Raw genomic sequence first — 25,426 nt, 5'->3', positions numbered from 1 at the left:
GAGGGAAGAGAAGCAAGAGCATATTTTGAAAGGGAAGGGAAAAATATTAGTGAAACCCAGAGAAGAAAAACTACTGCTGAAGGAGACACTACTTTCTCAAGGGCTCTCTGCAGCAATGTAGAGTGAAAGTCCTTTTTTTTCCTTTCTTTTTTTTTTTTTCCCCTTGGCATCGGGGTCCTTCCATTCACTCTGTAAGTTATTTCAATTGGATTTTTTTTTCATCCCAGACTGGCCCAGCTGCCCTACATCCCTGCTACCCTGGCTGCGGCCAGGCTGTTTCCAGGAGCTTGGAGGAGAGGGCTGGGTCCACCACCCCTTCCTGATCCCCTCCCATTTCCCCCACAGGCCTCATGGGAGCCTAATATTTGTGCATGTGTGTTTTAACACGGCATATGGTCTTCATTACATGCAGACTTCTCACTTCCATAATTATACCATGATGGGAGTTCCTGTCAAAGCCATAAAGCAAATTCTCTTCCCCCGCCTCATTCCTCCGCCCCCACCAGCCCTCCCAATAAAACGCACAGGGGTCTCCAGTTTGCAAGAAGAACCCACCCCCACCCCCAGCAGTTGCACCATTAACCCCTCGCATCCTCTGTTTTGGAGTAGCTGGAAGAAAGACCAGATTTCCCCATTGGTGCATGCTTACCAGGGAAGGGATTAGCCAGATTTTGGCTACAGGAGAAAGACCAGAGCGAGCCATTGGTGCCTAAACTTTGTTGGGGAAGGGGAGAGGCAAGTAGCAGCTCAACCCAGTGTCCTCCTTGCCTGCTTTCTCAGAGTAGGTGAAGCGTGCCAACCCCGCCCATGGACAAAATACAAGCCCCTCTGGGTAGCGCATGGCAGCTGTTTAACAACACACAGCAACACTACCCCAGTGTGTAGGACAGGAAATGAAGGCGGCTGTATCTGCAGGGGGGGTTTAAGTGTGCAGCCTGCAATTACCTGCGCCGGAGTTTGGCCAGAGCCCTGCTCCTCTGAGAGCCATCAGCGGCTAAATGCCGATGGCCAGTGCTCAGGTGCTGCAAGACCCTCGTATCTCCTGAGTCTGCAAGCAGCTCTGGGCCTCATGGGTTGTGCACAGACCTTGACTGAGGTGATTGAAAGCAGGATGATATGGAGAATTTCTGGGGATTGGGTTGGTTGGGTGGGTTTTGTGGTTGGGTATTTTTGTTTGTTTTGTCTTGTTTTTTTTTTTTGGGGGGGGGGGGCAGTTGTTTTGGTTGGTTGGTTTTGTTTGTTTTGGGTTTTTTGTTGTTCTTTGGGGTTTTTTTGGGGGATAGGGGATGTGGTGGTCTGCTACATTCAGAGGCTTTGAGATGCTGCAAATTTGTGTGCCCTTTTGCTTGGTTGTTGACTGGGAAATGGCTTGGATAGTGCTTTATTTCGCTAGAAATAGTTGGTAATGGAGGTCATAACATCTCCCAACTTTGCCTTCTCACAAAGGAAGAGATCCACTGCTTCATTTGTACTCTGGCCTTCATGGGACATTGGAATGTCCTCAGTAGGTGTAGGCAGAGAGGCTGGCAAATAGCTCGTCCAGGCATTACTCAAGTGATCCTGCTCAGAGCAGTGCTGGCCACGGTGGGAAAAATCTGATTTCCCACTAGGTGGTAGAGAAGAGCTTGGCTGAAAATCCTCCAGTTTCTCGCAGCTAAGCACAAGGGAAGGTGGGTTCGTAGAAACCTAAAGATCTCTGTTTTAACTGACACTGCAGCAGACCAAATTAAACTGGGATGCTGCTGCAGAAAGTTGGGAGAGGGCAGGGTGGCAAGCAGGTGGTGGCTGCCAGCAATGTAGCAATCACTGTTGCCCTCACCATCAGCCACCATTCCTACTGCACCAGGCACAGATGACACATTTGTTTTGACACCTGTGGCTATTTTATGACCCTTTACTGCCTGGTCTTAGGACATATAGTTTGAAATGGGCTGTATCTATTAAAAAGAAAGACATGAGGGGGCAATGCATTCATGCTGGTTTCAAGGGGGCCCTAGCATCACCAGAAACCATCAAAGAGATGTTGAACTTCACCCAGTGTCCACATTGCCTGCTTACCATGTGTCAGACCTCTCATGTTTACCCCCTGTATCTCCGCTTTCCCACTCCTGCAAGTCGAACACATCTGTATTGGTAGAATTTTAACCAGGTACATGTGAGTTATTCCAAGATGGGGTTCATACACAGCCTGGACAGAGAAACAAGCAGGTTGTCAGGATGATTCCTGCCACCTCAAAAAAGTGCCATTTCCTATAGAGATCTGTAATGCACCCAGCGACAGCCCAGGGCTGGGATTTATTGCAGCTCTGTGTTACTGGGCTACTTTGACACACCCTGGAAGATCAGAGAAGTGGCAGAGGCCTGAAGAGGTCACACCTGAAGGCAAGATCAAATATACTCTGCTGCTTCTTGGCACGTATTTATTAATCTAACCAGTTCTCAAAGGTCCCTAATAGGGGAAATTCTGCAGCTTCCCCATGGCCTGCATTACCTTTATCATTACAGAGGTTTTCTTGTTGTTTAACCCAAGTCTTTTTTTTCCTGCACTTGGTGTCCCTGACTTCTCGTTCAATAAACCCTGGGCAGGAAATAGTGTTTTTCCTTTTCACTGTAGTTTATTGCACATCTGAAGACCACTGTCACATCTGCACTCAGAAACTGTTATTTCCTGATCTGTCCTATATTCCTTGCACTCATCCTCTCTGTGCCCTTACCCATCATCCAAGTCTTTCTTGAGGTTCAGGCTCAGTGGGACTGGGCAAAGTGGCAGATGCAGCGATGGGTCAACACCTGGGATCCTTGGCTCCTGCTAGACTAAAGACTGGTTTAAATTTTCTCTCCCTGCTTGCTTTAGTTTGGGCTTATCAGGCTCCTTTGAGGGGTTCAGAACTGGTCTCCCAGTGAGAGGCTCACACAGGAAGTGAGGCATTAGCCTTGGCATCCCACATTCTCTCTGGGCCCTGTTGTGTCACATTTTGCTATAGAAATTTTTTTTTGCACTATCAGAAACAATAGTTCAAAGGAGGAAAGGTGACAAGTGCTAGGGAGTGGGGAATACATCAGGAGTCCATCACTCAGATGTCCTGGCTGGATTTATGTTTGCACACTCCAGTAATTCCCAGGACAATGGAAGCACTGGCTCTGTTTCCTTGAGTTATCTGGAGTCTGAATGAAGGAGCTACACAGGATAACATGAAAGCAGGGACTTTCTCAAGCTCTGGTGGACAAACTGGATGAAGCGGCTGTGCAGCTGAGCAGGTAGGGCTGGTCTTGTCCTGAAGCACTCATGATCCCAGCACTGTTCTGGGATGCATAACGATGCCTCAGGTATCTACATTTCCCATGCAGTGAATTTCCTAAGCGCAGCCTTGTTTGGAATGGGATATGGTGAAGGGAGGAGCTGAGAGGAAGTATCAGTGATGTGTTTGAATCTGAAGGCACCAGCAATTACTTTGGAAGGTTCTTTCAGGTCTGAGGTGGTTGTTTTCATGGCATGAGGATTCAGAGGCAATGTGCCCAGCACTTAGATGTCCAAGATGAGTACCTAAATAGAAATAGCTGTTTTCCTCAGACAGTTCATGGTAATGGTAGACATTTCCTAATAGAGCCCAGGAGATGACAGATCTGAATTTTAGACTTTATTTTGTTGGTCAAGAGGCTTGAATATCCCTGAAGAGAAAAGTGCATTCTCAGGAATATATATCTCGTGGGTCCAGAAGGAAAATAAACTCGCAGCATGATGCTGCAGACTGAACTGGAGGGTGTTCAACTCCCAAGTGGCTCCACACTTCTTAAATAGCAGCTGCCTTGTGTGAAAATGAAAGGCCCTGGAAGCCCCATTGTCCTGTGATAAAATATGATACCACAGGCCCCATGTGGCGTGACCCCAGCCAACGCATATTGTTGGAGTGAGATTTCATTCAGGACAGGCAGAGCCACAAGACTTCAGGTTTAAACAATGATGAAGTGGAAGGAAGGAAGGTTGCAAGCTTCAGCAACTGGATTATATTGCAAAAGGGTCTCTAACCCTAACCCTGCTGGAGACTTGTGTGGATGGGTTTAGGGGGCTTGATGTGTGGTAGAGGAGGGACAACTTCAGACTGTGCATCTCCAGGCTTTGCATTTAAATCAATGAGTAGGGAAGTCTGTGTGTCCACCAGCCTCTGTCCATGACATCAGTGAATGGTTGGCAGTAAAGGCTCCCTGGGGGACTGAGTAGGTTTCACTTCTTGATTCTGGTTTTTATAATAGCTTCCAAACCTCCTATTCCCAAGAGCATTTGATGTCCCCACATACTGAGCAGTCCCCTCTGGAGCACAGAAGGAGATGCATTTCATCTGCTTTAATTTTAACTTTCAGATCTCCCTTGGACAGGAACAATATGGAATAAACAAACCTTGTGTTGAAACATACTCCTTCTCAGTGCTACACTGACCTTCTAACCTGCTTTGTTCTTTAATGCATGAATCTTTACAACATCCCAGAGATGCCAGGAAATGCTGGTACTTCTATCTGTCTCTTGTTTTTATATGTAGAGAGCTGAGGCTCAGATCAGTTAAGCAGATTACCCAGGAGGAGGCAGGAAATCCGATGGCAAGGAAGGGCTGAGGTCCTAGGTGTCCCACAATCAGCCAAATGCCTTTCCAAGTGCTTCTTTTGTACCTTTTCAGAAGACCCAAAGATCACACACAGAAGGGTGTGAGCCAGGGTGGAGAGAGCTCTGAAGCTCTGTTTTTCTGAGATAGTTTCATAGTGTGAGCTATGGAGGTGGATTAGACCCAGAACTGACTGGAGTGAAAAGACTGGGTTGGCCTGAGAGCTTTTTCCTGCGAGAGGATTGAGGCTCCTTCCGGACGTTGCTCACCTCCCAGCACAGCAGAAAGCTGATGTCCCCTGGAGAAGATCAGCTATTGGACAGTCTTGGGGTTTGTCTCTTCTTTTAGTGGATTACTAGCTAGAGCAGCAGTTGTAAGATCCTGTTTTATGACCTTGAAGCAGTGAGGCAGACCTCCAGTTCTACCTCCTCTGACACAGCAGGACTTCTCATTTCCCTTTTTAATTTTGTGAAGTAAGGAAGCTTTCCAGACAGTTGTAACCTCAAGTGTCCATGTTGGTGGGAAGGAGGCGAGATGGGAGCCTGTATCATTATGAGTGCTACTGGACCCCACAAAAGGCTGAGAGCGTGGAAAGCATCTGCACAGCCAGTCACTTCCCTGAACTATCTGTGCTTCATGATTCTCCAGCTCTTGAATCTTGGAAGGCAAGACCTTCTCCTGAGATTTGTGGTGCATCCAGTCCCAGCTAGAAATACCACAAGAAAAGCCTCTCTTGGGGAGATCCTAGCTTTAACCAGGAAATGGAGGGTGATGTGAGAACAAGAAAAAATCCAGATGTGACTGCTCTCTGCTTTATATTTCTCTGGGAAACCAAGGCCTCATTTCCAGAGTACAGCTTTGTAAAGCATCATTCTCAAGGATATCCAACCTTTGTGTTTGCCAACTATAATTAATTCAGACCCACATATCAAAGCTCTGTGTGTGTTTGTGCATGTTTGTGTGTCTGCGTGCCTTTGTGTACGGAGACAGCTTCCAACAGATCACTTTCAGTTATTTTTCTGCTAACAGACTGAGTGGAGCTGCTCACTCCCACATACAGAGAGTGCTCTGGCCCAGACAGGTGCCTTGGGAGAAGCATTGGCTTCTCTCCTGTTGGCCCAGTGGTGCAGGGCTTTTTTTTGATTACTTTAACAAAAAGTGCTTAAGCATTTGAGTTTTTCAAAGTAAAGTGATTTCTCCACCCCCAAGCTTTTGTTCTCTTGCACAGTTCATGAGTTTCTTTTGCCGTCTAGGCACCTTGCTTGCAGTCTCAGGCTGCTTCAGGCAACACACAGTGCAGTTTAATCCTGAGCAAAGTCCCTCTTTTCTTTTAAAAGAGCCTAGTTGGTGCAAGTGGCATCTACCCATGAGGTCAAAGAGGTCTGCTGGATTTTGGAGGGGTTAGTGGTGGACTCAAGTGATGGAGAGTTTTTGCAGGGAAGGAAAACAGCTTGAAATTGCCAATGAAGTACAAGCCTGAAAATTAGTTTGGGAGATGTGCTGAGATCCCAAGTGATACTGGTGCTTTTAGTGCTCCTGTGCAAGCTCTGCCCTTCTTAGCTGTTTACTGTGATGTCCAGGCTCTGATGGTAGGGGGAGCAGGAGGGCATCATATGTTTACCTATGAGCAGCCAAATCTTTATTAAACCTCAAAAATTTGTAAATTGCACCCAAATATTTGCTCTTTGTTGTTCAGTTAGGGGGTAGATATGTTCAAGGTTTTGGCAGCTTATGCTTACAATTAAAATTATTGTTATTAATAATAATAAGAATAGGAACAACACAGGAGAACTGTTGGCCATAACTTGCCCTCCTCTCACACACTTTTTTTTTCTGAATGCATCCAGCTGGCCTCAGACCAAAAGTGCTATTACCCAGCAGAACCTTTCCAACATTTATTCATCACATACAGAGTCGACAAGTGCCTCCAATTCTCTAGTTACCAATGCACTAATGAACATCTGCTAGTGTTTCTCGCAAGTTCAAGGACTTGGGCGGGGAGTAGACCAGGGACTGAATTTCTCTGTGTGTCTGAATAAGATTAAAAAATTGGATTTTACACAACGGTACAGCCTTAATCTGGAGTTCCTCATGATTTTCAGGTAATGGCTTCCAAAGCCTAAACATTTTGGTTTACAGATTCTTGTGGTAAGTGGAGCTTGGAGTGAAGAAGGGAATGGAGCTTGAACTATCAGAAGAACAAGAGGTGGGGATAATTTGTAGTTTGTGGGTAAGTTAAACTTGATCAAGCAGCTGTGCCAGGGGAGGTTTAGGCTTGAGGTGAGGAGAAAGTTCTTCACAGAAAGAGTTGTTGGCCATTGGAATGGGCTGCCCAGGGAGATGGTGGAGTCACCGTCCCTGGAGGGATTCAAAAAGGGAGTGGATGTGGCACTTGAAGGCATGATTTAGTAGTCGTGAGGTGTTCGGTGACAGGTTAGACTTGATGATCTTTGAGGTCTTTTCCAACCTTATTGATTCTATGATTCCAAGTAAATGTTCCTGGAAATCCATACAGCAGTAATGGCTATGGAGCTTCTGCAATGTCACTTTAATCCTAGCACTGTTGTATTGCTGCATGTTACATACAGGGAGGACATCCTGCTTTAACTTAAACCTACTAACTAACACCACATACATACAGGGGAGAAATCCTGCTTTAACTTAAACCCACTAACTAACACCAGTTACAATTTGGGGTATCATTTAACTCAGTCTAATGATTTCCATTGGTTTTCCTTTAGACTAGACTTGTAAATCCCCCATCCTGTGCCTTGTCACCCCTTACCACCAAGCCTATTATTTCCCAGTGTGAAGCTGGGATGGGGAAATGGCTGTAAATAAGGAATTCACCTTGAACAACCATACCTGGTAAATATTGCTCAGCTGTGCAAGGATACTAACAGGTCTGAAAAATAAGACAGATACACATGAAAGTTGATACATTTAACCACTGGGGTATCTCCTTTAGGAGGTCACCATCAGCTTTGGTGGTTTTTTTTGAGGCTGGAGCCGTCTGTAGGCTGTTGGTTACCGGTGCCTGTGCACTGCTGGGTGGTGGTGACAGTGTGAACTGCTGTGCAGCACACAAATCATTTCTGATGAAAATTAAGTACCTGAAAAATAAATTCCACTACCAATGGTGTGAGCAAATCATGCACAAATGACTAATAAATAGCACCACAATCTCTCCTTACTCTGTGATTTATCTGTCTGGAGACTTATTAAAGAAATGTTCCTACTGTTTTCACAGTTTTTATCATGGTGCTGCCTTTTGACACTCTCAAATGTCAGAAACCTCTTTCCTCACTCTGGCAATTCCAACAAAAACCTCACACATGACACCTCCATTGTGCGATGCCTGTGAGCCCTGACACCTTGGCCCCACTCTCCCCTGGCTTCACAGTGGCTGCTCTTTGCTGTGTGAGATGCCCTCTCTGTGGTCTGTGCCTGTGAATGAGGTCTCTGTCTTCCATGTCCTCCTGCTTTTCCATTTTCCAGGGTCTTCACTTCACTTCTAGGGGAGCAGTTTATGTGTCTCTTCCTTTCTTCCAGGCAAAGCCCACCCAAGTCTGCTCTAACCAATTACATACAGAGTGTGAGTGGATCAGGCTGGTTTGGAGTAGTAGCTCTTGGAGGCATCAAAGCAGGAGATGGGGACCACAGTCTATTTCACCAACAGCTGGTGCTGAAATGTGACCCCACCACTGTGTTTGGAGATTTAGTGCTGTGGTTTGATAGGACCAGACTGATGGACCCTGCTATCACATTACCTCTTTCCACATGTCTTTGTGCTCTCTGTCACCCTTTGAGTAGTGCTTGGTGGTTCTCACGCTGGGAGCCCAATATCCTGCATAAGCTTTACTTGGGATTGTCACTTCCTTAGAGATGTACTTTAGAGGCTGGTGTCCCCAGAATGGTGGCAATTTCTATCCCACAGCAAGCCCGGGCACTGTTGGACGCTGCATGTTGCAACCCCCAGCTGTCCCTGCATGCACAGGCTTTACTTGGATTTTCCTTCTGTTGGTCTCTCTGCACACTTTTGGGTAAGAGATGTCTTTGCCTCATGATGGATCCATTGGTATAAACAAAATAGACAGAAGTAATAAGGCTTCTGTTATGACAGCAAACAAGCAATTTTAGAAACTAAAAATACTCAAGTTTCCCTGCCCTCCTCCTGGGCAGTTCCAAGTGGGCTCGTTATACTGGCCTTGCCTTGCCCAGAGCAGCACAGGGATGCAGGCTGGCTGTTCTGGGGAAAAAAAACTAAGCCAGGCATTTTCTCTGAAATGACCACAAGTTTTCTTGTCACATCAGTATTTGTTTTGCATCCCAGCAGTCCATGAGCAGAATTTTTTTTCTTTGTTTTTTCTTTCTTTTAGCCAAGCAGGTGCGCTTTTGCTGACTCACCAGTTCCAGCATGTTTGGGGTCATCAATACTTGGAGGATGTTGGTGTCTTGCTGCCATTATTGAATGATGGAGCTTCCCTTTCTGATGTGGTGGACATGAGAGAAGCAGCTGTAAGTGTTCTGGCTCAGACCTCAAGCACTTCTGCCATCAAAGTGTAGACACAGGTATTGCTGGATGATCAGGGGTTTGTGCTGGATCTTTTCTCTCTGCTTCCTGGGGAAAAAAAGTCTCTACCTGCCAGTGAGGTTGATTTTTAACTCTGCCATTAGTTCACTGTGGAGAATATATAAGCATTATGTGATGTGTAAACTTGGAATGTGATGTAATGTAGAGATTTCTGCCCACCTTATAAAGTGCACATCTCAAGCACATATCTCTCTTTTAATAAAAAGCAGAGTATTTAGAATATCTCAGTTCTCAGAATAAGAAATGGGATAGAGAGAAAGAGACCGGTCGAGGGACATCTTTCATTGCCCTTTGCAGTGGTAGGACAGGTTGTATGTGCACTCTTATCTATCTTCCATGACCCCATCATCAGAAATGCCAAATGCTGAGCCCTCTGCACAGTCCCTGCTAAATGAGGAGGTCCAACCTCCTTTCTCTTGACAGATGGAGGACTGTTCCAGGAACCCGACACATATGTTGGCTTCACACCAGTTGGTCCTAGGTTCTACACATAAGCTATATTGCAGATTCACAGAATCACAGAATTAACCAGGTTGGAAAAGACCTATGAGATCATCAAGTCCAACCTATCAACCGACACCATCTAATCAACTGAACCATGGCACTAAGTGCCTCATCCAGTCTGTTTTTAAAATGCTTCCAGGGATGGTGACTCCACCACCTCCCTGGGCAGCCCATTCCAATAGCCATTCACTCTTTCTCTGAAGAATTTTTTCCTACATCCAGCCTAAACTTTCCCTGGCACAGCTTGAGACTGCGTCCTCTCGTTCTGTCAGCGGTTGCCTGGGTGAACCCCACCTGCCTACAACCTCCTTGGTCTATTGCATTTCTGACTGCAGGCAGGTCTGCAGAGGCTGAAACCTTGTAATAGCAATGCTTCTGCTGACATATTCAGCAGAAATGTTTATTTCATGAAGGAATTGATGTGGGAGATACTCTTCAACAAAGCCAGCCAACTCTCTAGAGCAACTATATTTACCTGATTTATATTCCTTCAAAATCGTGATTCTCTCTGTCAGGAGTTTCAGGAGTAATGTCACCTTTCCAGCATCAGCTGGGCATGAACTAAGGCTGTTGGAAAACATCATCTGGGCTATGATCACAGCTCCTGCTGCCCAGCTGTGGTCATTTGCTCCCTGTGGCACAGCACACACTCATATGCAGAAAAATTCACGTGGCTGGGGAAGGTTGAAAGTGTCCTGCATAGTGTCTGCTGTCAGAAAACGCTGCTCTGCTAGAATTGAATTGGAGTGGGTCAATTCAGCCAAACTTAAGTTTGGGGGTGGAGTGGGAGGGGGGAAACAAAAGTCAGAATAACTCATTTCAATAAACTCATAGCAGTCAGCTGTCAGAATGGGACATTTCAAGTTTTCAGTCTGAAATAACGTCTGCTTGGCACTGCTGAGCGTTAATGTATAGCATGGTACAAAAACCTCCCACGAAAGAATGCAAAATGAATTATGAAGCAGAGTAACACCCTACAAATCTGGACCAGATTAGAAGCACGGAATACCTGAAATATGAAATATAAACTATAAACTTAATGAAATGGAAAACCCATAAAGGAAACAATCCAAAAATGCAAACAAATGGTTCAATTGACCCGAAGCAAAGTGTTTCCAGGCTATTGTTCTGTGAGGGATTGTTGAGGAGCAGCATTTTAACCTTTCCTATTTTGTTTTTAGCATTATGTCAGAAATCTAGCTGTAGGGAAGCACAGGGCAGTAGATGCATGAACTTTTGTGTGAATACATAGATGTGACTGCACACCCTGTTCTGTTTGCCTGTCTTCCCTTCTTTTCCCCACAACATCTGTCCCAGTCTGAAAACTGAAAATGTTTTTACTTTCTATGAAAGTGTTACTTACAAAGCAATCAGCTGGCCCAGTTATTTATGAGACTTTTTGGTCACAGCACAAATACTAAGGTGAGTCATAAAGCAAGGAAGACAGTGCAATGTCTCCTAGTCTAGCCCATTTTTTTTTGGTGGGCTGTGACTCAGTCCTGAATCTGGAGTAGATCACTCTACAGCCTGGAATAGCTGCAGAAGCCCCACTCTTAGCTGGGTTTGCTTGACGTGTGTGTCTGTAAATTGCCTGTGTCACAGCCTGGACAACCACCAAAAGTATATGGGAGCACCCACTCAGCAAAACCACGGGTAAAGCTAAGATAGCTCATGGACTCTCTGGAACCCATATTTTAACAAATTGTCTCTCTGTGCAAAACAAATTGCCATGGAAAAGATAGCTCTGTCTTCCAAGGCTGCATCTTAGATATTTGTCTTTGTTGGAGATGCAGAGGATGTCTCCTGCCCATGTTTGGGACAGAGTTTGGTCTGCCTGTACCTGAGATGGGGATGTTTGATCTAGTGGTTTGACATACATCTCCTCTTTTTTCTCCACAGCTCTGGGCCACATCATGACCTGTCCAATGTAGGATGCTGCCATTTGTCCAGGCAGGTGGGAGGTCTTTTAATCTTTTGCTTCAAGGAGGTTTTGGCTGTCCACTGTCCTTGTGCTGGTCCTTTCAGATGTTGGTGAATCTGACCTGTGTTGCAGGCACAAGCAGTAAATTTGGTACCAATGTCCCTGCATATGGGATCTTTGGCATCACATGGGCATGGAGGAGGCGTGTGTTGAGCTTTTGTGACTTTTCTTCAAGGCACGGGAGACATTAAGTGAATAGAATAGAATAGAATAGAATAGAATAGAATAGAATAGAATAGAATAGAATAGAATTAACCAGGTTGGAAAAGACCTTTGAGATCATTGAGTCCAACCTATCATCCAACACCATCTAATCAACTAAACTGTGGCACCAAGCGCCCTATCCATTCTCTTCCTAAACACCTTCAGGGATGGTGACTCCACCACCTCCCTGGGCAGCCCATTCCAATGGGCAATCACTCTTTCTGTGAAGAACTTCCTCCTAACCTCCAGCCTAAACCTCCTCTGGTGCACCTTGAGACTGTGTCCTCTTGTTCTGTCACAGGTTGCCTGGGAGAAGAGACCAACCCCCACCTCGCTACAACATCCCTTCAGGTAATTGTAGACAGCAATAAGGTCTGCCCTGAGCCTCCTCTTCTCCAGGCTAAGCAACCCCAGCTCCCTCAGCCTCTTGTGCTCCAAATCCCTCCCCAGCTTTGTTGCCCTTCTCTGGACATGTTCCAGCAACTCAACATCTTTCCTAAACTGAGGGGCCTAGAACTGGACACAGTACTCAAGGTAAGTGCTTCTTTGTTGGCCTGAGAAGAGGAAACATTACTTTACTATAAACAAACAAGGGTAAGAGTGGCCAAAATCCGCATCCAGCAGTGACTCCTCTGCATTACCAGAGGTCAAGGGCAGAGTGCCTATTTGAAGGTGGGTATTTCCTAATGCACAGTCGTTGGTAACCTAAAGCAGGTTTATGACAGAGCCAAGATCAGGCATTAATGCAATAGACTGGTAATTCAATCACTTTATAGAAGTTGATCTGTCCTTTTTATTACAATTATTGTCAGCCCGGGTGTTTCGTTCCATCACTGAAAATAAACATCATTTATCATACTTGTAAAGATTAGCCCCTGACAGCTCCAGCTCTGCTTTGCATAAATGTGTATTAATGTTGGCTCTGTCTGAAGTGGAGAGAGAAGTCTATATTTCACAAGAATGATTAGACAGTGTCACCACCGCTTTAAGTAATGTCTTATCATGACGGATAATCAAACAAAAAACCCCCAACAACCCACAACAGGAAAAAAAAAGACAATTTATTGCATATGCATTTTTATTTTTTTTTGCTTTATTGGGCCAAGAAATAGCAATAGTTTTTTTTGCCACCGCAGTACCAAGGGTCATAATATCTGGGCTCTAGGTTGGTGATGCTTCTCTGGGTTTCAGGAGGCAAGTGGTGCAGCAGTGCGTCAGCAGAGCTGGGATTTCTACCTGTTTGTGAGACTGCCTGAGCCCTTCTGTTTGAAGCTCCAGCAGCCTACAACTTTGCCAGACTTTTAATGGCTCGTGCCTTGGGCTGAATTAGATTTGGAAAGTTTCTGCTAAAATGATGACATCATTTCTGTAAGGGAGATTAAGGGAAAATATGATGGCCAGGTTAAAATACTCTTACAGACATTTTTCCAGAGAAGCTCTTGGGCTTCTTGGACCTTGGAGCAAGACCTCAACAATGGGTATGTGCCTACCTCCAGATCAGGGCTGCACTTTTTTTGCTCCCATCAAAATTCACCCACATTATCTGCAGGGAAAAAAGATTAAAAATCTGTTTGTTGGTGTGTCCTTTACAGATGTTAGAGCACAGCAGCCACACTCTTCATCTCCATGAGCTCAGTGACTACTCCAGCACTAAGTGTGCATATAGCACCTCCCCAGCCAGACCAGACCTTTGTTTGCTGGGCTGTGGCTGGTAAATTGGACTTCTCTTAGTGTGCTGGTGGCAGTGTGTTTGGGATATAGCTGACAGCAGGGAGGGGGCTGTGTAACGTCGCTGATACTATGGAGCATATCTGCCTGGCATCCAAGAGGATGAAGAATAAAGATCTGAGCTGCAGTCTTGCTCTTTGCTAGTTGAGCCAGGGCAATGTCAAGAGCAATCTCTTGTTTGCTGCACTGCATTTGCTGGAAGGGAAATGCACATGGGCACTGATGTACATCACAAACTGGCTGTAAGCTGTAAGTCACCACCTACTGTGGTGCAGAAAAACAAATCTGCAACTTTCATGTAAGAATATCAGAGCTGGAGAAGAATCCTTCTCATCAGTAGTGCATTGGTATTGGGTCTAGTTTCAGCAGTTGTGGAAACTGAGAAAATGAAACCAAACCCCACGTGTGTTTTCAGGTCTCTTTTCTTGGTGAGCTGGAGAAGTTTTGAGTATTGCACTGAAAATGCTTGTGATTTCTGGATGTTGGACTGAGCTTTGTGAAAGCTGCAGGTTGTGGAGTAGGGGTGTTTGTGTAACTGCCTTCATTGCTGCTGATTTTAAAAAAAAAGTTATTTCCAATGTTTATGCCTTTCAGGTGGTACTGAGGAAGTAACCACTCAAGAACTTGGAGACATGGATCCTCAAAAGTGAATGCCAGATAAAGCATTTGATTTATAATCTTGTCATTTCTAAGCCAGCCACCTTATTTTGGAAGGCTTGTGATGGAGATCAGTGTTAATTGAAGATGATGCTTTAAAATTAGCCCACTGTGGAGGTATCATCTCATTGAATCAGATCCTAAAGGAGCAATAATATAACTAATATCATATATGAAAATAAATAAACCCCTTACCTGTGTAACTAACAGCTAATTCAGCTATCAAAACACAAACATTAGAAGTATTTAAACTATACTGAGTGCTTATAGTCTCAGTCTCAGTCTGAGGCGCAGTCTCAGGCTGCGCCAGGGGAAGTTTAGGCTGGAGGTCAGGAGGAAGTTTTACACAGGGAGAGTGATTGCCCATTGGAATGGACTGCCCGGGGAGGTGGTGGAGTAGCCGTCACTGGAGGTGTTCAGGAGGAGACTTGACAGGGTGCTTGGTTACATGGGTTAGTTGATTAGGTGGTGTTGGATGATAGGTTGGACGTGATGATCTTGAAGGTCTCTTCCAACCTGGTCTATTCTATTCTATTCTATTCTATTCTATTCTATTCTATTCTATTCTATTCTATTCTATTCTATTCTATTCTATTCTATTCTATTCTATTCTATTCTATTCTATTCTATATTGTTATTTTCTCACTTATTTTTTGGTTTTGAATGGCCAGCCTTTCAGGTTACAGTATACCACCAGTTTCACCTCCTCTGCTCTGGTTTGGTGCTGCTGGTGATGCACAAAACATTGTTGGTGCATACTCCCCTTTGCCAAAGAACATGAAAATGAAACTTCACTCTGGAATAAAACTAAAAAAAATAGTTTAAAAATCCCACTGAATATACCTGAAGCTGAAAAAGCAGAAAAAAACAACCCCAAAAGCCAAGTGTCTACCTCAAAGTAGCCATGGTAAAGGAGTCAGGTGTCAGTAGTGCAGGGAAGGAGAGGGTGAGGATGGCTCTGGGACCATTAACCATTGAAGCAATACTGATTTTAGCCAGTGGTATTAGCAACTAGCACTTTTTGAAGTGCTAAAAGCTTTGGACACAGATTACCATGTGCATATTTCAATTTCCCTTAAATCCAGAGAGGTTTCTTCCTAGAGTGTTCTCTCTTGCTCTCTCTCTCCCTCTCCCTCTCCCTGTGACTCTCTTTTCCTCTTCATTCAGCTAGACTGTGCTTGATGGGGACTGTTAACAGAACTCAGCATATTATATATTACTTCAGTAAATCACCCACAGCTGAAGCATTCAATATCATGCAGAGCAGTAATCAGGGAAAGTCTTAATCACACTTTAAATGATTTGGATTTATGCTCTGCTTTCCATGGACTCCTGTCTCTGCTGGAAAGGCACAGACGCATGGCTCCATGGTGGCCTGCCAGGACCTGGTCCAGCCCAGTGCCAGGGGCTGGGAGCACAGCCAAGATGCAGGATTTAGCCTGGGGTGCAGTGTCCAGGCCAAAGCAGATGAACAGCCACAGGGTTGTTCCTGGAGCTATTTGTACCTGTGCAATGGCCTCTTTAGATTGCCTGATGATTTGGGGGTAAAAAGGTGCTGCTCTGTCAGTGTAAACAGCTGTCCTTATTGCGTCAAAGTTGCACAGATGTGTGGCAAGTCCTGGTTTTGTTTTGACTGGAAGAATGTATTTTTAAAGAGGAAAATTTCTTTAAAAGAAATCATCAGATAAGAGCAAACCCAGCTGCTGTAATCCTTGCTTTTTGTTACTCCGACATTTTGCACTTGGTCTGGGAGATTAGAAACTCCTCCTGAATTCTTGTTGGGGAGTGAGAGAAGCAAAGAGGGAGGGCTGGCTTAAAAATCCCCAAACAAACCACAAAACCCCTAAATATAATTTTTAAACAAATTGATTTATGATTTATGACCCACCGAGGCATTCCATGAAAGTAAAACTTTCCAGCTGGGGGCTGTGGGCACAAGTTGTGTGTGGGTCTCGTGAAGGTGGGTGCCAAGTGTCAGCCCACTGGCAGCCACCAGCAGAGGATGGGAAACTTCCTCCCTGGCACGGTCATACATCTGACCTTCACTGTCACCCTTACAATGATATGCAGATGTGCATGATGTAATTGTTCCCAGGCAAGGGGAGGAAAAGAGGAGACATCATAGTAGAAAACAAGAATCCTTTGGCGGGGGCGGGGGGGAAGTTAATATTTTGGTTAACTCTATGCTGTGGATCATGGCAGTGCCCAGGAGCACCAGGCATCATCACTCACCAGAGATATCTTGCTGGTGGGTGGAGTGGTTAATGGGTTTGTTAACCACATCTGGCTGGGAAAGCCCTGGGTGCATTGTGGCTGGCTTTCCCAGCTCAGAAATACTTAGTGGGCCCCTTCAACTGATGAGAGCGAGCCTCCTCCAACCCTGTTAAAAGTAGTCGCACTGCCTGGCCACGAATTATTGCTCTTGCAGTGGAAATTTGAACAAGACCCAAGCAGAACTGAGATGCAGCAACTGAAATAGTTAAGCTAAGCTATTAGTCCTACACACAGGAAACTCTCCCGTAATGCTGGATTTAAGTTTCAAGGAGCTTTGGTATCTGACTGTTTGGCTCATCCCCTCCACCCCTTGCTTTGTTTTTCATCCAATTCCATGTTGTTCCTGTCTCTTAATAGGGCATCTTTCATTATCATTATCCCTAATAGCGGTTTATTGTATTAGTTACAGTTAATTTAAATGTTACCCAAGCATTGAAAACAGATTGCAGATGTTTTGAAACAGATGTTATTTTAATGTTAAAACAAAATCATGAATATTTATGGGTCATTATTGCCTGGGTTGAATTAGGCTCTTTAAATAGTAATGTATGGGCTTAATGTCTTTTGAGGGAAATGCTCCAAAAAAAGGTGAATGGAAAAACACTGTCATATAAAGATGTGTAAATAATTTCTCCTGGCAATACTGAGTTTTTCCTTTATGAGCATTCAGAATTAATTACTGCTGTATTACTAAACCAGGTACTGTTCTTGTTCTGTAGCTGGAGTCACCCTAAACCAAAATGTTTAGCTCAGAAACACCTTTACAGCTCTCTTTTTCCTAGAGAAGGGGCCCACAAACTCTCTGCAAGCAGAACTAAAGCCTTAGGAATATTATGAGGTGGAGTCACCAGTATTAAAGCAAAATAACATGCAGCTGATGCAAGTGCACAACTCACTTGGTGTCAGTCTTTCCTATAGAAGCACAAAGAGGGTTTGTTAATGCCACATGCAGGCTGTCTCCACTGGAGTCATATTTCTCTCTTTATGGAGATGAAGTTAGTCCTTAAGGCATCAGCTCAATATGGCCTTTCATTCATTACAAAATTAGTTACTTATGGATAGGTAACTCTAAAAGACATTTCTACATCTTTCACTTTATTAGTTGATCCTAGCTGGTAAATGACATGGAGAGATCACTAGACTATCATAGAGTGCTTTGGCCAGTTGTGGACGGCATTCAACCTTCTGGAGTTAAAAATTTGCCTCTGAGATGATGAGCTTGTACACCTCCTTCTAGAAAGGCTTGAGGGGGCAGGGGGAATTGAGGGAGAAGGAGTAAAAAAGACAAGCAAGAAAATTTGGTAAAAAAAAATTTAAAGAGGACTCTAAATACAGGAATGATTCCTGCTCCGCAAAGAGACAGGCAAGCACTTCTGCTGCCTTAGACAAGTTGTGTCCTGATTTGGAGAGGAATAGACCAACTACTATCTTGTCAGCACTGATTCTAGGGGACAGTGCTGGGATGAGAAAGATGGAGGCAAGGGAACATGCAGCCGCCACCTGTCCTGCTGTACTTTCTTTGTGTCCACTGGGATGATGTGCTCTAACCAGGCTTTTTCTTTTTTTTTTCTTCCCCCCCCCCCCCAAAATTACTCCTTTGGAGGAAAGCCCAAGTTCTCCTGAAGCTGGCAGAACTCCTTGTCTACAGGCACAAAACCCCAGAGCAGATGGGCTCACATTTCAGTTAACCACAGCAGCAGTTGTTGAACATTAAGGTCTGTAATCTCATCTAGAAACGTCTGAATAGCCACTGCTGCTTCTCCCTTGGCTAAGGGGAGTGGGCATCACCCAAGATGCTTGGGCTGAAGCCCATCACAAACAGCACTGCACTGTGGCTACAGTGCACAGCAGGCTTTCGCCCCGAGGCCTCAGGACCTGTATTGTCAGGAAAGGACATCAGTCATGTGAAGTGATGTACAAGTCATCTTGGGTTCCCAGTGTGATCTCGGTATAGGGACCACAGGAAGCACACTGCATTTTGCTATTGGCTTAAGCAGCCATGACTGCTGCATTAGTTTGCTGCCTGAGGGAAGAACAGCCTGCAGGGCTTGGTCACACTGGGGTCCATGGAGCTCTACAAATTGACTGCATTGAAGCTCCTGGCTACAGGGTCCTTGCAGGCTCACAGAAATGCTAGAATTTGTTTAGATTTCTAGAAACCAGCCAAGAAAGTTTTCTGTTGTAGCCTCATCTCTTGATTTTAAAAGCCATACTGAGAAATTCCACACATCCAAGTGAAGAGATGTTCCTTCAGCAGCTTGGACTTGCACTTCCATTGCATTTGTGTCCTGAGGATCACAGAAAGCCTGGTACAGTACATTACATTCAGTAGGCTGCTAGAAAGAGAGTTCATTTAGTTTGATGACAGATTAATACTGATTCACAAATTAATTTTGTCTCTTTGTATATCAAGGGTGTCCTCAACTTATTTAATTTGTAATAAATATAATTATAGAAATGAATGAGCTATCAAGATTTTTAAAGTATGATCCATCAATGTTGGCATGACTTGTATTCCTGGTCATTATAAATAAAATGGGTCTTTTGCAATATGGAATGCAATTTTCCCTGTAGTTTGTCTCATTATTTTCTGACACGTGGGTTAATATTAAATTACAATGCCTTAATTTTCAAATCAGGGCTCAATTTGTAAATAAGAGGTTAATAAATAACCTTTCCAGCTGGAGGCCTTATTGTAATTTCATTGAAATAAACTTTTAAACAAGCTGTTTGCCTCTTGGTTGGAGCTTCAATGGTACCAGCAATGTGTCATCACCTACGCTGTAAAACAGAAAAAGAGACTCATGTGGCTGCCAGCAAACTCTATCCAAAGGGTCGGTGTGACACACAGAGAGCTGTGGTCAATGGCTTAATGTCCAAATGGAGACCAATGGCATCCCTCAGGGGCTGGTAGTAGGACCAGTGCTTTTTAGCATCTTTGTCAGTGATATGGACAGAGGGATTGAGTGTGCTCTCAGCAAGTTGGTGGATGACACCAAGCTGTGTGGTGTGTCTGACATGCTGGAGGGAAGGGATGGCATCCAGAGGGACTTGGACAGGCTTAAGAAGTGGGCCCAGGTCAACCTCATGGAATTCAACAAGGACAAGTGCAAGGTCCTACACCTGGGATGGGGCAATCCCAAGCACTAATATAAGCAGAGTGAGGGATGGCTTGAGAGTGGTCTTGAGAAGAAGGACTTGGGGGTATAGGTTGTTGAAAAACTTGACATGAGCTAGTAATGTGCACTTGCAGCCTAGAAGGCCAACCGTATCCTCGGCTGCATCAAAAGAAGTGTGACCAACAGGTCAAGGGAGGTGATTCTTCCCCTCTGCTCTCATCTCATGAGACCCCACTTGGACTACTGCACCCAGTTCTTGTGCCACTAGCATAAAGACAGCAGCCTGCTAGAGTGGTCCACAGCGGGGGGGCATGAAAATGATCAGAGGTTGGAAGACCTTCCCTATGGGGACAGGCTGTGAGAGCTGGGGGCTTTTCAGCCAAAAGAAAAAGTGGCTCCAGGGAGATCTTATAGCAGCCTTCCAGTACCTGAAGGTGGCCTACAAGAAAGCTGGGAAAGAACATTTTACAAGGGCTTGTAGTGATAGGATGAGAGAGGATGGATTGAAGCTTGATGAGGGCAGATTTAGGCTGGATATTAGGAAGTAATTCTTTACAGTGGTGAGACACTGGAACAGGTTGCCCAGGAAGGTTGTGGAAGCCCCCTCCCTAGAGGTGTTTGAGGCCAGGTTGGATAAGGCCTTGAGCAATCTGGTTTAGTGGGAGGTGTCCCTGCCTATGGCAGGGGAGTTGGAACTAGCTGATCTTTAAGATTCCTTCCAACCCAAACCATTCTGTATGTCATAGTGGTCTTTCAGTTGTCCGTCCTACCTGGGTGATGAAACCTGTCATTTCTATCACTAAGCTCAGAACTCTCAGCAAGTTTGCTGATGACACCAAGCTGTGTGGTGCAGCAGACACGCTGGAGGGAAGGGAGGCCATCCAGAGGGACCTTGACAGGCTGGAGAGGTGGGCACAGGCCAACCTCATGAAGTTCAATAAGAGCAAGTGCAGGGTCCTGCATCTGGGTCGAGGCAATCCCAGGCACAAATAAAGGCTGGGCAGTGACTGGCTGGAGGATAGCCCTGAGGAGAGAGACTTGGGGGTGCTGGTGGACAAAAAGCTCAACATGAGCTCTCAGTGTGCACTTGCAGCCCGCAAAGCCAATCAGATCCTGGGCTGCATCAGGAGGAGTGTGGCTAGCAGGTCGAGGGAGGTGATCCTCCCCCTCTACTCAGCCCTGGTGAGACCCCACCTGGAGTACTGTGTCCAGTTCTGGAGCCCCTATTACAAGAGGGATGTGGAGGTGCTGGAACGTGTCCAGAGAAGGGCCACGAGGATGATCAGAGGGCTGGAGCACCTCTCCTATGAGGACAGACTGAAGGAGTTGGGGCTGTTCAGTCTACAGAAGAGAAGGCTCCGAGGTGACCTAATTGTCGCCTTCCAGTATCTGAAGGGGGCCTACAGGAAGGCAGGGGAAGGACTTCTCAGGATCTCAGGTAGTGATAGGACTAGGGGGAATGGAGTGAAGCTGGAGGTGGGGAGATTCAGGCTGGATGTGAGGAGGAGGTTCTTCACCATGAGAGTGGTGAAACCCTGGAATGGGTTGTCCAGGGAGGTGGTCGAGGCCCCGTCCCTGGGGGTGTTTAGGAGCAGGCTGGATGAGGCTCTGTCCAGCCTGATCTAGTGTGGGGTGTCCCTGCCCATGGCAGGGGGGTTGGAACTAGATGATCCTTGTGGTCCCTTCCAACCCTGAATGAAACTATGAAACTATGAAACTATGAAACTACTCCTCTGTCTTTGCCTGCTTTCTGCTACACTTCATGCACTGCTCATGATTGTCTTTCCCACCACAACTATCACTGAAAAATAAAAGCCTTTTCTCAATAGGTGCTATACTGTTCTTCAGAGAAATGTGTTCTGAGATGTAGGACTGGATTTCTGTGGTCTGCACAGATGAAAGGAAAGCTCTGTCATCTCCACTGTCGACGTACTCTCCTTGGGTAAGCTCCACATGTGGTTCTGTAGTAATAAAGCTAATGAGACAAATTATGCTGCCTCACTTGCACTGTATATGCTGGATGAGAATCTTCTTTGGTTTTCAGTATGCTAACCAGTTTGTTTCATTTGAGAATTTTTTTTTCCCCTAATTTGAGTAGTTTTCATTAATCTAACAGAGAGCACTGATGCATGTATGCAAGCTCAAGTTCACAGCTGCAATCCCCTGATGGTTCTGCAATTATTTTTCTTCAAAAAACAGCAATGTCTTTTTTTTTTTTTTCCCCCAGTAGCAGTAAAGCTGTTTGAAATATCTTAGAATAAATAAACCTAGTCCCCTTCATCTATGGGGCTGTACTGAGGGAAGAAAAGGCTCCCACTTTGTTCACCAGTTGTGCTCCCAAATGAGCTGTTTCTGAGCACTGTTGAATCTGATGAGACATCTGTGGACCAGCTCTTTGCCTGAGGTACCTTGTGCCAGCACTGAAATGAGGGCTGGGAAAGGTGTTTTACCTTAGCTAATCTAATTGCAGCACAGTACAATACATTGTGTTTTAGCCTGAATGATGCTAAACAACACTAACAATGTGGGTTTTCCTCTTATAAGGATGGATGATCCTAATCTAAAGGGCCCTCAGCCTCTGACTTTCTTTTACACTTTCATCTTTCATCTGCTCAATCCCAACTCTTTACAGGTGAAACAACTTCACAGGGAAAGTAGGGGTGGAAAACAGCTCCTTGTGAGCTCCATAGAGACCTGACTTTTTCTGGTACTGATTCACCCATGATGAAGCCAGCCTAGCTCACTGAACACTAAGTTAATTTTACATTAACAAAGAAATGTACTGATGACAGTATTTTAGCTGATAAATCCTTTTGATGCCACTTCTACCAAACCACTTGAGAAGCCATGTCTCTGTCCCATGCTCTTCTAAATTCAGGGTTTAAATGTGGAATGTTTTTAGGCTAAACTTGTTGATGAACTTGTATGATGAACACTTCTGTGGTAAATGTTGAGAATGCAACCAGAATTTAAATGTCCCTTTAAATTGTTTGGGCAATTTCTGGCCATTTTGGGGAAGTAATCAATGGCCATAAACCTGGCTCTTGTCTCTAAGAAAAACACTCTGAACTACTTTGATGTCATTGGTGCTTTCAACACCTAGGTCACTGCTGATCAGGTCAAGCTGCTCCCACTCACTTCAAGTTAGTGATGAAATTGCTGGGATCTTTTTAATTTTTTTTTTATCCAATTAAGTAGAAACCTTCACCTGGCTCAGCCCCAGTTTCTATTCCCTGAAAACATTTTTCATATTCACTGACAAATCTCCTGACATTGCTAAGACAAGCAATCATTTCCTGAGAGCTCCTCAAGCAAGGTGAGACCTGATCAGTTCCTGGATGGCTGCTAACAAGGGAAATTCACTGGCCTGCAGGAGCCGATTAGCATCACTATTTGGAGCACCCTCCTCCTGTTTTAGGGGTACAGCCTCTTGGTCTGCAGAGCAAAACTTGTTTTCTCACCTCTCCTTAAGATCTCCCAGGTAGGGGAATCCGCCCACTTTTGGTGTGCGTGGAGTGATGTTTAATCCTCTGCGCATTTCATGAAGCACTATTGAATTTCACTTATCGTCATTATTGATGAGTGACACAGAGGTTAAATGATTTACATCAAGACATTTAGCTGGAAAAAAAAAAAGTATTAAAAAAAAAAGGAATTCATCATGTTTCAGTCAGTTGAGACACTTTACTCAGATGCCAGGGTAAGTGCATGCAGCAGGCAGGTAGCTTCTCAGAGGGCTGCTTTGCCAGCTGGGAAATGGGGCCAATAAAGCCACCTGGAGATTACCAGGCTCTTCCTTACAATAATAGTGAGCAGCAAAGGAGAATTACCCTTGTTTCCTTCAGCTTGGCTCAGGTGTAGAGGCTGGGAGTGCCTTTGCTCTGAGGTCTGCAGCCAAGAGTAGAATGCTAGTATCATCAAAGGGTGGGGCAGCCCACCTACAGACTCAGGCCTGGGGCTGCCTTGGCTTTCTAAGCTTATTGGGAATCAGACCCAGCTGTTCTTTGGTTGCCATTACTGTTGTGGCTGCTTCCATTTGAACAGGTGACTGAAGCCCTCCAAACACCATACAAACTGCTGCGCTACCACCAGTCACTTTTCAGGTGATGACTGCTTGCATGACTGGTCAACTGAGTTAGCAGGCAAAAGAGGTGACAGAGCTAAAATCAGTACTTTTGTTCCCAAACCCCCTTTTCCTGAAGCTCTACAGATCTAAAGTCTTCAAAGACAGAGCTCTCTCACACTGACATAAGCATTACTTTTATTCTTTGTTTTGCTATTGTCACGGCTGATAACCCTCCACAGCCCCTGAAAATTAACGGATTGGAGACATGCTAAGAGACACAAAGCCATGAAGAACATTATCCCTGCTTTGTCCAGTTTTTCTTCTTTCCTAGCTGCTCTTCTCATTTCATTTGATCTATTTTAATCACTACCGTGGCACTGTAGTACAAATCCTGGTGCTTTGGCCAACATCCAGCTATGAAATGTGTGCTCTTCTTCTGCATGAGTCCCTCTGCAGGTGCCAGGAAAGCTGTTCCTCATGCTCCTGAGTCAGAAATTGCAACTGTCTGTCTGTCAAACCCTGGCAGAAAATGTTTGAATGGGCAGAGCACCCTGGGGTTCTTCCTGAAGAGAAACAGAAAACTCACAGCAGCAGGGGAGAGAAGAGGTATTTCTGAATGTTGTCTTTCACAGTATCACGGTACATTAGAGGTTGGAAGGGACCACCAGAGATCATAGGGTCCAACTGCCCTGCCAAAGCAGGATCGCCTAGGGTAGTCTATATATGTAGGCTTTTCTGTATAGAAAATAGAGAAGGAAAGGGAAAGATAGAATAGAATAGAATAGAATAGAATAGAATAGAATAGAATAGAATAGAATAGAATAGAATAGAATAGAATAGAATAGAATAGAATAGAATAGAATAGAACAGAACCGAACCGAACCGGACCAGGTTGGAAAAGACCTTCAAGATCACCGAGTCCAACCTATCACCCAACACTACCCAATCAACTAAACCATGACTCCTTTAGAAGACAAAGCATCAGACCAATCTTCTGTTTTCAAGTCCTTCCTTAGGCATCCTTTGCCTATGGAGGCTAGCCTGGGCAGTACTTATATCAAAGATTAGCCAGAGCAACCTACACCAAAGATTTCTGTAGCTCCATGCCCTACTTCCTCGTGCAGGACCTGCCTTTCAGGTCCTGCGGCCATGCCTGCTGCTCCTTGTCAGTTCTACCCTACAAATGACGGTAAAGTAGTTTGCTTTTCAGTAAGCCACTGATACTTAGAGGTTCCAGCAAGTGCACTGTTGTTGAGTGCAGCAGATCTTCCAAAGTTAACAGCAGGCAAGCCACCATGACCCCAACATACCTGACTGACAGGCCAGTGTGGGGCAAATGAAAATAGGGAGGGGAAAGGCAGCTATGCAAAGAATCAGAGGTGCTAGAGCAATTGGAGGAAGTTACAGTAGTCACAAACCTTCAGCATGTGTGAAAGCATCACTTTGTTATTTTTGATTATTTTTTTTACAGCAAATGTATTTAATGTAGCCATTTCAAGTTTTACATGAAGCATAAATCAAGGAGAAATAAGTCTATGGGCCACAACATAGGCTGTTTTGTAGCTTCTCAATTTCTTAAGTGTTAGGTCATTTTACTTACCAGTTAAGTAGCTGTCTGCAAGGGGCTTTGGTCATAAATTGTCCTTCCAATAGTATAAAACACACCATTTATTTACAACATGTATGCTTCTCCAAGTGGATCCA

General features: G+C 44.8%; 1 long non-coding RNA gene across 2 annotated transcripts in view; it reads left to right on the top strand.

Annotated features, from left to right (window-relative positions):
- LOC137441442 (uncharacterized) overlaps positions 1-19,214 on the top strand; it is a 31,258-nt gene extending 12,044 nt beyond the window's left edge. The window contains exons 7-11 of one of the 2 annotated variants that reach the window (XR_010987410.1): positions 8,975-9,113; positions 11,593-11,643; positions 12,180-12,229; positions 13,471-13,589; positions 14,201-19,214. This is a non-coding gene — a long non-coding RNA (uncharacterized lncRNA). The remainder of the gene's footprint in view (positions 1-8,974; positions 9,114-11,592; positions 11,644-12,179; positions 12,230-13,470; positions 13,590-14,200) is intronic. The other variant, XR_010987411.1, reaches the window with a different exon arrangement.
- Positions 19,215-25,426: the final 6,212 nt, after the last annotated feature.

The sequence above is a fragment of the Melanerpes formicivorus genome, unplaced genomic scaffold, assembly GCF_026170545.1.
Source record: "Melanerpes formicivorus ecotype bairdi unplaced genomic scaffold, bMelFor1.0.p_v2 SCAF_5, whole genome shotgun sequence".
NCBI lineage: Eukaryota > Metazoa > Chordata > Aves > Piciformes > Picidae > Melanerpes > Melanerpes formicivorus.
The sequence above is the reverse complement of the archived record's forward strand: the minus strand, read 5'-3'. Positions and strand labels throughout refer to the sequence as shown.